The 11125-nt window shown below is 34.6% G+C and overlaps 1 long non-coding RNA gene across 1 annotated transcript; it reads right to left on the bottom strand.

The window, feature by feature from the left end:
- Window positions 1-762: 762 nt before the first annotated feature.
- On the bottom strand, window positions 763-5277 carry LOC107751492 (uncharacterized). The gene is made up of 5 exons (XR_001641253.1): window positions 5226-5277; window positions 3852-3983; window positions 2322-2389; window positions 2110-2230; window positions 763-1364 (listed from the first exon to the last, which is right to left on the bottom strand). It is a non-coding gene; the product is annotated as an uncharacterized LOC107751492 (long non-coding RNA).
- Between the last annotated feature and the right edge of the window lie 5848 nt (window positions 5278-11125).

Here is an 11125-nt window from a genome sequence, read left to right as displayed (position 1 = left end):
TTCATTTGTTTGAAACAAAGATATTGTACAACTTAACACTCATATTCAATTATTTTATCGTATTTTAGGCAGCTACCATAAACACACTGACAAAAATGTTAATTACATTATATTAAAACATTTCGCAACATTAGATAAACGTTGGATTATTGTACATACTGTAATGTATATTAACATTTCACAATTGAATAAAAAGTTAGTGTGTATTTTTAATGACCGATTTTTATTTTACTTCTATTTGGTCCTCTCCAATCCTGAACATTTAGTCACATTCTTGTTTTTAGAAATCATTCACACAGGATATACGCTCCAATGTCTACATTTTTAAATGTTTTTTTCCCCCTACATACTGTAAATGCGTTCTAGAGAGATGTCTTTGACTAGTACGAAGCATCTTGCTGGTCTTTCAGTGTCTCTCAATATGAAAGTGATGTTTTTAAAAAGTTGTCAGGTGAAAAAAAAAAAGTTACAAAACCTACATTTTGAATTATATTCAATACCATTGCACTGTATCTAGCTTTTTGAAATGCAAGAACACATCGTTTTTGTTTTTTATTTTGCTCTTTTTGGGAACAAAAATCATCAATCATCAGTCTCCGCATTCAGGAAGATGTGGCATTTTCTTTTAAACAATTAGACAATGATTTGTCTTTTCCTATAATGAATCTCTTTTTAATCTTCACTCCACGCAGCAGATTCTCAAGAAACTCGACTGGAGCTAAAGCATTACAGTTTAAACTGCCTCCATTGTTACGCCTGGGAATGAAACCATTTATAATGATGACACAAGTAATTTATGGGAAAGTAATTTTAATGCATTTACAGCTTATGAGCTCGGAGTATATAATTTTCTCCTTTTAAAAGCCCTTGCCTCTTTTGAAGTCGCCATTAATTCTCTAAACTGCAGTGGTAATTGCGGCAGTGGGTTCTTTGAAGGAAAAAGACATCTCCGTTTTCCACACCTTACCTGAGCGAATAGCGATTGGTGGACATGTGACGTACCGCAATTTGTTGGCCATTCTAAGGGAGCGGGTCTTTATCCCTGTAGTTTCATTTTCATTTCCACAGAGTTGAACTAGAGTCCAGTCGCCGTTCTATATTCAAAGGAGACGTGCGGGCGTCAAACTTTATTTTGAGGGTTATTGCGTCCCGCTTACCTGCGGTTCTCAGTGGGTCGGTCATCTTTTTCTGATTGCTCTGCCTCTGACAATGAAAGCCCGAGTATACTCACGCTGAGAAAATATATATCAGTCCAAACTATCAAACAAAACCAGACCAGGCCTTTTCTCAGTTGCCAGCCGATCCACTTTTCCTCTCGATTTAGCACCACAAAAGCCATCCTGATCATCTCAGTGTGGGCCTTTCTGGCAAGTAAAACAAGAAAGAAAAAAAAGAAGGAAAAAACATTTTTACATGCTTCAATTGGAATTACTATTGTATACTAAAATGACAACAAAAGCATTTTTGTTCACTGGAGAAAATAAATACTAAATGAAAAGCAAAATGAAAAAAAAAAAAAGTTTAAAATAGTGGTTGAAAAAACAAAACTAAATAGATGGTCACTTTTTGTCTCCATTTTCCACTAAAACATCCTTAGTTATATCAATCACAAGGACTTTTCAACATATTTTCTTCTGACATCACTGTTTTTTTTTTTTTAAATTAAGAAAAAAATGGCACATTTATGCTTCAGACTACATATCTATAAAATTTATAAAATGCAATTTTTTACACCCCTTTGAAGCAAGGTTAAGTGAAATTGGATTAATAGCCTGTTTTTTTGTTTGTTTTGGGGTTTTAATTTGGTGAGATATGTGGACAATTTTTGCAAAAGTTAGTAACATTTAAATTTTGCATACCAAAATATACAGGTCAGTTAGTCATATGTTTGCCACATACAAACTTTTTGCTAAAATGTATTGAAACAAGCTCATCTTCATCATCATCATCATCTTATTATTATTCTTGTTCTTGATAAAAACAAAATAAATGGGGCAAAAAATAGCTATACTGATTCTAGCCAAATGGTTTTAAATATATAATCGTTCAGGAGAAAATTAGCATAGTGTAGCACCACCTTGAATCACGCAGCTGTGTATTTATGCTCACCTGAGTACAGTAGCATGTGGGATTTCCGAGCATGAATTTTGGCGTTTTTATTTATTTATTAATTTTTATTATTATTATATATTTTTTTTTACTATTTATGGTTTCTGATTCCAAGACACTTCTAGGTCAAAAAAACAAAACAATAAACACGACTGAAAAAAAAAAAAAAAACATACAAATTGTTGGCGTTAAAAATACAAAACTATACTAACCTTGGCTCTCGTCACAAATGTCCATGTTGACATTAGCTGCGTTTCCATTACCCTTCAAATTGAGCAAACTGAAATTGCGAATAGAAATATGCCAATGGAAATGCATCAATTTCGCAAAAACTCCCAAATATCGCAAAAAAAAAAAAAGTATGCTTGCATGAGGTGTTTTTTTCAGGCAATTCGAAAAAGGAATATTTTGCAAAACTGCAATGTAAACAGTTTTTCCCATTTACAGGTCACCTGGCATACATAAGTCACATGATCATTCTTTAATGTACGATAACCTCCAAACACCTCATACGTGGCTGCTCTCAAATATAAGGGGCTTTCGTTGCCATTAATGCCAACATCTGTCACAATGACTTATCGCGAGAGGGGAAAAAAAAAACAACGTTTTAGTCACGTAACACTGATTAATGGAAACGCCGTCATTTCGCAATAGCTTTTTATCAACATTTATAAAATATTGCAAAATCTCCAAATCTGTTATGGAAACTAACTGATTGATGCCATTACGTTTTAGGTCCATCCATGATGTTTGATGTGGCGTACATGAGGAATGAGACCCACATAGCGTCAGAGGATTGCAACACTTGCACGCCCAGTTCATAGTGCCGCTTGTTTACAAAATGCAAGGAAGATGGCACAGTTTTTGTAATGACATCATCCTTCAAGCTGGTAGCCCCGAGCAGGGTGTACAACTGGAGCAGTCTACGGGGTCCGCCGTGAATGATGTCTACCCCAAAGAGGACACTTTGGGGGAGTCTGGGTATTGATCTAAAACCAAGCTTAAAATAGAGACGGCGGGGAAAGAAGCTCCCAAAACACGCTAAAGCTGGTTTTGAGTCACATGTGTTGGCAGTTTTTGTGATTTCATGGCTTGGTACTTTGAAACCAATTAGTCTCAACTGGTATTTAATTAGTAATTGATCTGCAGCCTATTTTCCTCAGTTGAAAACCAGCAGCTCATATACTCCTACAGGCCTGTGCTAAAAACGTGCCTTTATGTAGAAAGAACTGCCGTTTCCTCAGGCAGTTGAATTTACGGTAATTACCTCAGAATAATGTAATTGCCCACGTATTTAGCAGACGTGAATATGCGACGAACAAAGAGCGAAAGCAGTTTTATGTGGAGTGACTCTGACGGGGCACCTTCCAACTGTATTGCACAACCTATAAATCTTCCTGCGACGTTTCTTCCCCCTCTAGAACCAGTTAATTAGAATCTTTTCAATAAATTAACGAACTTGAGGCACCTGGCATTAAGAAATCCAGAGAAATGGAGCTCAAAGCACTGAGAGCTCCTGGGAAATCGGATTCGTTCGCAACAATTAGTCACCGATTGACATGCCGACCACCAGTCAGACCCACGGCGATGTGACGCATGCTGCGTTTGTTAAACATTTTGACCCAGATCCCAAAAAAAAAAGAGCATGGCTCTGTGTATTTAGGTACAAAATAAAACTTTCTGCTTCAACAGAGTAGCTATTTCATAATGCTTAATTAATCATGCAGCGCTCAATTATTTACCACAATGCGGAGGTTCTGCGTTTTTCCCCAGCGATGAGGGATCAGCTGTATAAACATTTGTCTTGTCTATGGATCCCTGTTTGGCCTCTGCTGACAGTGTTTTAATCACCCACTCATCTGAGAGAGAAAGGCCTGGAAGTCAAAGAGATGATAAAATAGCATTTTCCATATCGTGATAACGGAAGTGAGACAGTGTTCAGAGGCCTTTTTTTTTTTCCTTGTGAAATCTGTCGCAGTCTTGATATCCTCTTGTGGTGTCTGTTAACTTTATAATTAAAATTACTAATAAAAAAGTTTGTTGGAAAAAGAGGCTTGTGGCTTTTTGATATTGATGACTAAATTGATTAACTGAAATGCTTTGCTAGCAGGTTAAAATGCATTTTCGATATAGTTGTCTTCATATAATATATAATCATATAAACTAAACATTTTAACATTTTTAATATATAGTACTTAATATCATTAAGTATAAATGCGTACACACAGTGTTATTTTTATAGTACAGTTTTCAATACTGTACTCAATTCAATATCTAGCTTTTTGAAATGCAAGAACACATCGTTTGTTTTTGTTGTTGTTGTTGTTTTTTTGCTCTTTTTGGGGAAAAAAATCATCAATCATCAACAAAAATCAATAAATCATCACTATTACAGTTTTTATTAAGATTTCAAATTAGTTTTTTTTTACATTTTAGTTAAAGTTTTAGTAAATTTGTTCTGTTTGTCAGTTTTATTAGTTTTATTTTTATTTTTTATAGTATTTTTTAATAGTTCATTACTTTGTATTTCATTTCAGTTTTAGGTTTGTTTTAGTTATTTTAGTTAATCAAGTTTAAAGGAAAATTAAATCATGCATTTTCTATTATTATTATTGTTATTATTATTATTATTATTATTATTATTATATTAACAAGCTTTAACTGATATATATATATATATATATATATATATATACAGTATATATATTATTTCAGTTAAAGTTTGTTAATATAATAATAACAATAATAATAATAATAATAATAATAATAGTAATAATAATAGAATAAGATAACATTATGTTTTCACAGTTTTATCAAGACAAAAAAAAAAAAACTAACCACAAAAAAATGTAAGTTGAAAAAAGGAAAATAAATATGTGACCTCTAAAGGATTAATAGGCCAGAAAAGTTTAGAGTTTAGCCCACACACTTAATGAGATATAAAAAGACAAAATCTATGACCAACACAAAAACTGTACAAATTAACACTGGCCAGTGTGTGTGTGGGACGAGTGTTTTTTCCCCTTCTCGTTTACTCTCAAACTCTTACACAAAAACACACCCCTCTTCTCAAAGTCAAGGGCATCATCTGAGAGATGTGAATAAAGGTGACTTACTATAAGAAGCCAACATCAAGTTGATTTACTTTCATCTCATTTGACCTTTCAGTGTTCGGCTTTGTATTAGAACCACTCTGTGTTCACTGAACCCAAGGGATCTTAAAGAGATAGTTCACACAAAAAGGAAAACGCTGTCATCATTTACTCACCCTCAGGTCGATCCAAACCTGTATGACTTTCTTCTGTGGGACACAAAAGGAACACTCTGAGGAATGTGCTGGTAGCTTTTTTTCCAAGCATTTGCAATGTATGGAGACTAGAGCTTTCAAGCTTCAAAACACACTTTTGGGTGAAGAATTCAAAGACATTTCACAATCTAATGTAACATTATTCAGGTCTCAACAAGGGTCTTGGATACTGGAGTGCCAATGTTCATTTACTCGCCATTTAGCAGATGCTTTTCATCTGAAGCGACTTGCGGTACACTAATTGCTGGGAGAATCAGTCCCACAGGAGCAACCTTGGGTTAAGTGCCTCACTCAAGAGCCCAATGGTGACGGACTGCAGCAATGATCTCAATGACTCTTGGGTTTCAGGGTCCCCTGCTATGTGGAACTGAACCTACAACCTTCACATCAGCAGCCAAGATCCTTAACTAGCACTAATTTGTCTGCTCTGTCGTTTGTGCAAATGCGCATGTGCTGAAAACAAGGCAACTAGTGGAGATTACTTGAAGACTTACAACACTTAAATAACGGAGTGTCTATTTACATTAAGTGAAAATATCCCGCCTTGTTGGCAGAGGCATACACACGGATATATGCTGTAAACAATAAACAAACAAATAAACAACAAATAAATAAAAATACAAATAAATAATCAAACTAAGCTATAACAATCATATATCAATCATAATAAAGTATTATATAAGTCTTAAGTCAAGCAAGTCATAGTCAGTCAAAGTAATAAATCATAAATGGCAAATATATAGTCTTAAATAAAAAAAATACAAAGGTGAAATTAATGAGTTTAAGTATTGTATAAGTAATAAATTGAAGTCAGTTATAAATCAAATGCCAAACTAATAAGTTTTAATCAATCATATTAAAATATTAAATAAGTCATAAATAAATCAAACAGCAACATAAAAATTGCCACAATATAACAGTCATAAATGAATGAGTTAATAAATCAAAGTATTTAATGTCATAAAGTCTTAAGTCATTAATAAGTCAAAGTCATAAAAGGTCATTAAAATGTCATAAATAATAAACTAAATAAATAAATACTCAGCCATTATAATGATTAAATAAGCTATTATTCATAAGCTTAAAGTAAAAAAAAAAATCTAACAGTCATAAAGTCATAGTAAATAAAAAAAAAATAGAAGTCAAATGAATGAGTAACAATAAATCATATAATAAGTCAAATAAGACATAATAGTTAAATAAATAAAATAGTCGAAATAAAAATAAATAGTCAAATGAATAAGTTATAATTAATCATTATAGTCTTAAATAGGTCATAAGAGTAATTAATTCATAAGAGTAATAATTAAGTGAAGTCATAAACTGTCAAAGTAATAAAGTCAGTCATAAATAAATGTCAAAGTCATAAATAGAGCAAAGATAGGAGATACCATAATCTTTTATCTTGCCTGTACTGCCCTTTAAATATACAACTATAATATAGAAATGATAATATACTATATAAAATATCAAATATAATTGTATTTTATACTAAATTAAATTCAATAGCAACATTAAATTCAAATAATGTGACAATGCAAAATAATATGAAGTTCTGAACTTGATCAATCATTTTAAGTAAAGTAATATTGCTTTATAGTAATAGTTTGACAAAGCAAATTGCCTTGAAAACAACCAGCCATCACTGTTTTGGTCTTATAATGACCGTGGCGTTCCTGACAAGAGTGTCACATTTATTATTGAAGACGTGCAGCCGTGCCCTTTAAGACGTCTCGTAATGACTGGCCACATGCAATTAAACCTGCATATGAAAGAAAGCTCCCACGCATGTGTGTGTGTGTGCTTCTAATTGTCAAGGACTATTTCACAGCTACATGCTTCAGCACCCAAAGGCCACTTTAAGGTCACAGGAATGGCAGCGATCTGACAGGACAGTTCTGCGAGCAGCCAGAGATTGGTAAACCCCTCCAGCCTGGAGAGATTTCTTTATTATTTTTTTTTCCTGCAGTATCATTCTTAGAGATTACAGCACAGTGCACACACTATCTCACAGTCGCTGAAGGACAATATGGGATGAGACAAGGGTCAAAGAGACCAGAATGAAGATGAAGGGCAGAGATTGGTGTGATAGGTGTCATGCTGAAGTGTGAGGCAGGTGTGTAAGTGTGCGTGTCGCGTGTTTGTTTGTGTGTGCGACAGGCTGAGACATGTCCTAGTGGACGGTGCTGAGTGATAGAGACTGAGATCTTCTGTCTGATACCTTCACAAACACAACCCGGCTGGTTACTTGCGACACTGTGAGTCGAGCCAAGACATACACACAACTTTATCCGTCCATCTGGGATGTGAAAAACACTTCCAGAAAATAAATCGCTTTCGTGAACGTGTGCACAACAATATTTAGCATAACATATGTGATGCTGTTTCAGAATGCAACATTTTTTCCTTTTATGGTTTTGAATAATATGTAGGTTTGCAGTGCTAATTAAAGGGGAAGCTTGATTAAAAGTTTTTTTGTCAACATGAAAACGAGTACAGTGAGTTTAGCCAATCATAAGGTTGTTTACATAATGGTTCAGTTCACCTAAAACTGAAAATTTGCTTAATTTACTCTCCATAAGGTCATTCAAGATGCAGATGAGTTTTTCTTCATCAGAATTAATATGGAGAAATTTAACATTACATCACTTCCTCACCAGTGGATCCACTGCAATGAATGGGTGCCGTCAGAATGAGCCCATACAGCTTGTCCTCCACCCATAATATTGTTTTCTCCAGTGAAAATGTTGTCTCATCTGAATAAGGAGAGAAATATGCACAGATCAAGCACTGTTTACAAGATAAATAAATTTTGATGTGAGAAGAAAACAGGGGATGGACTTTTTGACTGGAGGAAGCGTTATTATGGATTATGGACTATTATTTTGGACTCCTATGGATTTATTTCTTAAAAAACACGCAGCTTTTCACTTCAAAAGATGTTAACTGATGGAGTCATGTGGATTATTGTGATGTTTTTATCAGCTGTTCGGACTCTCATTCTGATGGCACCCATTCACTGTAGGATCCATTGGTGAGCAAGTGATGTAGTGCTAAATTTAACAACAAAGTTTGCACAATTTGCTTGTTTCAATTGGGTTTCCTTCCAGAAATTCTGCTGTTAAACACAGTTATTTAAAAAAATAAGCTGAAATAATATGGCCGAGCAGGCTTATCACAAAAACAACATTTGGTTTAACGGTGCAACGATTCGAAATAAACTCTGTCGCCCCCTTTGAGGTTTGTTGCCGCCACAAAAGCACTTAGAATGTGTTGGAAAAGAATTCTGTTTGCTTAAAGTAGCATATATAAGTAGGTTTCTGGCCTTATAGGGAGTAAGAAACAAACAAAAAGTAGTGAATTTTAAAGCTGAGAAATGAGTGAACTATACACTTTATAAATTGGGTAAATGCAAGTAAAAAAAATTTAAAAAAATAAATAAAATAATGCAGATCCGTGTGCCTGCATGTGGTACCATGACAAATAAAAATGAATAGACCCAACAAGTTAAAGTACTTAAATATTTGAGCAAACCAATAAAAAAATAAAATAAATAGCAACAACCAGCAAGCAATAGCACATAAGATGTGCTAGTTTAACAAAGAGACTACCACTGTGATAGTTACTGCTTTAATTGAATGTTTGTGGATATTTAAATGTGAACGAATGTGCATTTATATAAGATGATAGACGTACAAAATACTATCCCAAAAAATCTCCAGAGGACAAGCAACTTCAGAAAACTTTGATTATGAATTGGATGACTGAAGCGATGTTGAAGCAATGCAATAAACCATTGTTGGTTCAGTGAACAGTTCTAAAAAGAACCTTTATTTTTTTTCCTCTGAGAATATTTTAATAATCTGAAGAACCTTTTGTGGACTTGAAATGTCCTATGAATTTTAAAGGTTCTTCATGGAACTTCAATCACAAATAACTTTTAATTGTTTATGAGTTTCTGTGTTTTAAGAGTCTGTAATGAGAATTGTAAAAATGCTAATTTGCTCCAAAAAAATACATACACAAATACTAGGTTAGTTTATTCTTCATGTTGAAGGACCATTGGCACAGCAGCCTATTTCTTGACATGGTTCCTCATTTTTTTGTTCTCTACCTTTTTATGTAGTTTAACTAACAGACTACTACTGTGATAGTTATTGCTTTGATTTGAATGTTTGTGGATTTTTAAATGTGAACAAATGTGCATTTATACAATGATAGACATACAAAATACTATCCAAAATATATCCAGAGGACAAGCAACTTCAGAAAACTTTGATTATGAATTGGACGTGACTTAGGGCTTTAAAACCGAACAATCAATTTGAATGAACTTTCGCAAATTAAAAAAAAAAACACCACACTAAGGTCCACTGACACCAAACAACACCATGCTATAGAAAATATTTATTATCTGCGTACTGCTGAGTCTTTGTTTTGCCAAAACTTATTTAACATCAACAATTGTTGTTTTGGCTGGCAATCAAGAGCCGCTTGAAGTAAATTTAAAATAAATGAGCTTCTCTTGATTCCCAGCCAAAACAACACTCCAGATCAGAGACGTTTAGATGTCTGGAACATCTTCCCGCCCGCCGACACACACACAGGCAGAAACTCATCTTCACATTAGCAATGTGAGTCATCATCAAGCTCTCTCTTACCACGCCAGGGTCTGATTGGGCGAGATTGAAGAAATTGCAGGGGCAGATTGCCCAGTAATGGCTTTGTGAAATGTGAGTTGAGACTCATCCTCATCTTCATCATCTCTGTCTAGCCTCTACATCCTCTCTACTCTCACTGACGCTCTAAATACTTTTGATGAATCAATCTTGGTCTGGGACTGATTGGTTCTTTTGAGCAGGTGGTTTTGCTTGCTGGTCCTACCAGTAATTGTAGCCTGCGCCCGATAAATACGTGTGAATCGGGGCGCGTTAAGGTAGAAGATGTGTGAACAAACACGCAATATATCACACGGCGGTCTGTAGAGATCTCTAGTGTAATGAAGGGTAGAGAGGCTATGCAGCACGGTAATGGCTTGCAGCAATGAGAGACTGAAATGTTGGTTTGTGTGTGTGTGTGTGTTCGTGATATGTTAGCTACTCTCAAGGCAGTCAGACGCTCGATATGTTGAGTGGTGAGCTGTATTTGAGACGCCAGGGGTGCGGGTCTGTGGCAGATAGTCTTCCAGCATTCGACGCCAACCCTGTACTGTGGGTGGTAGAAGAGGAAGTATGTCTGTCCATTTCTATATCGACTTTCTGTTTTATGCATTTCATTCTCAAGGAAAAAAAAAAGTGGTTGCAGCTAAATACAGTTATGGTAATAGCATGGTTCTGTTCGTATAATATATACCATTGCATCTGCATGATAATTTAAGGTATTTAAAAAAACTACAGTCCATGTTCCAAAACATGGTAATATCATGGTACTTGTTTGGTAAGTGGTATGTGAATGGCATATGGGTAACGTACTTGAATTGGACTCCATATAAAATCATTTTAAATAACATTTGGTATGCAGTTGCAAGCCTTCAAATACAGTTACAACCTGATACATGTACCTGAATTACTGATAACCAGCTCAGTACAGTTTGGAAAAGCTTAAATTTAACATAGTCTTTCAAAAACTATTTTTGTTGGATAATACAGGTATTTTACTATTACAAAGTGGTTAAGCCTGTTATTATTGCTGTAACTGATTAATGTAGCC

Source organism: Sinocyclocheilus rhinocerous, unplaced genomic scaffold, assembly GCF_001515625.1.
Source record: "Sinocyclocheilus rhinocerous isolate Xijiao unplaced genomic scaffold, SAMN03320098_v1.1 scaffold2046, whole genome shotgun sequence".
Classification (NCBI taxonomy): domain Eukaryota; kingdom Metazoa; phylum Chordata; class Actinopteri; order Cypriniformes; family Cyprinidae; genus Sinocyclocheilus; species Sinocyclocheilus rhinocerous.
The sequence above is the reverse complement of the archived record's forward strand: the minus strand, read 5'-3'. Positions and strand labels throughout refer to the sequence as shown.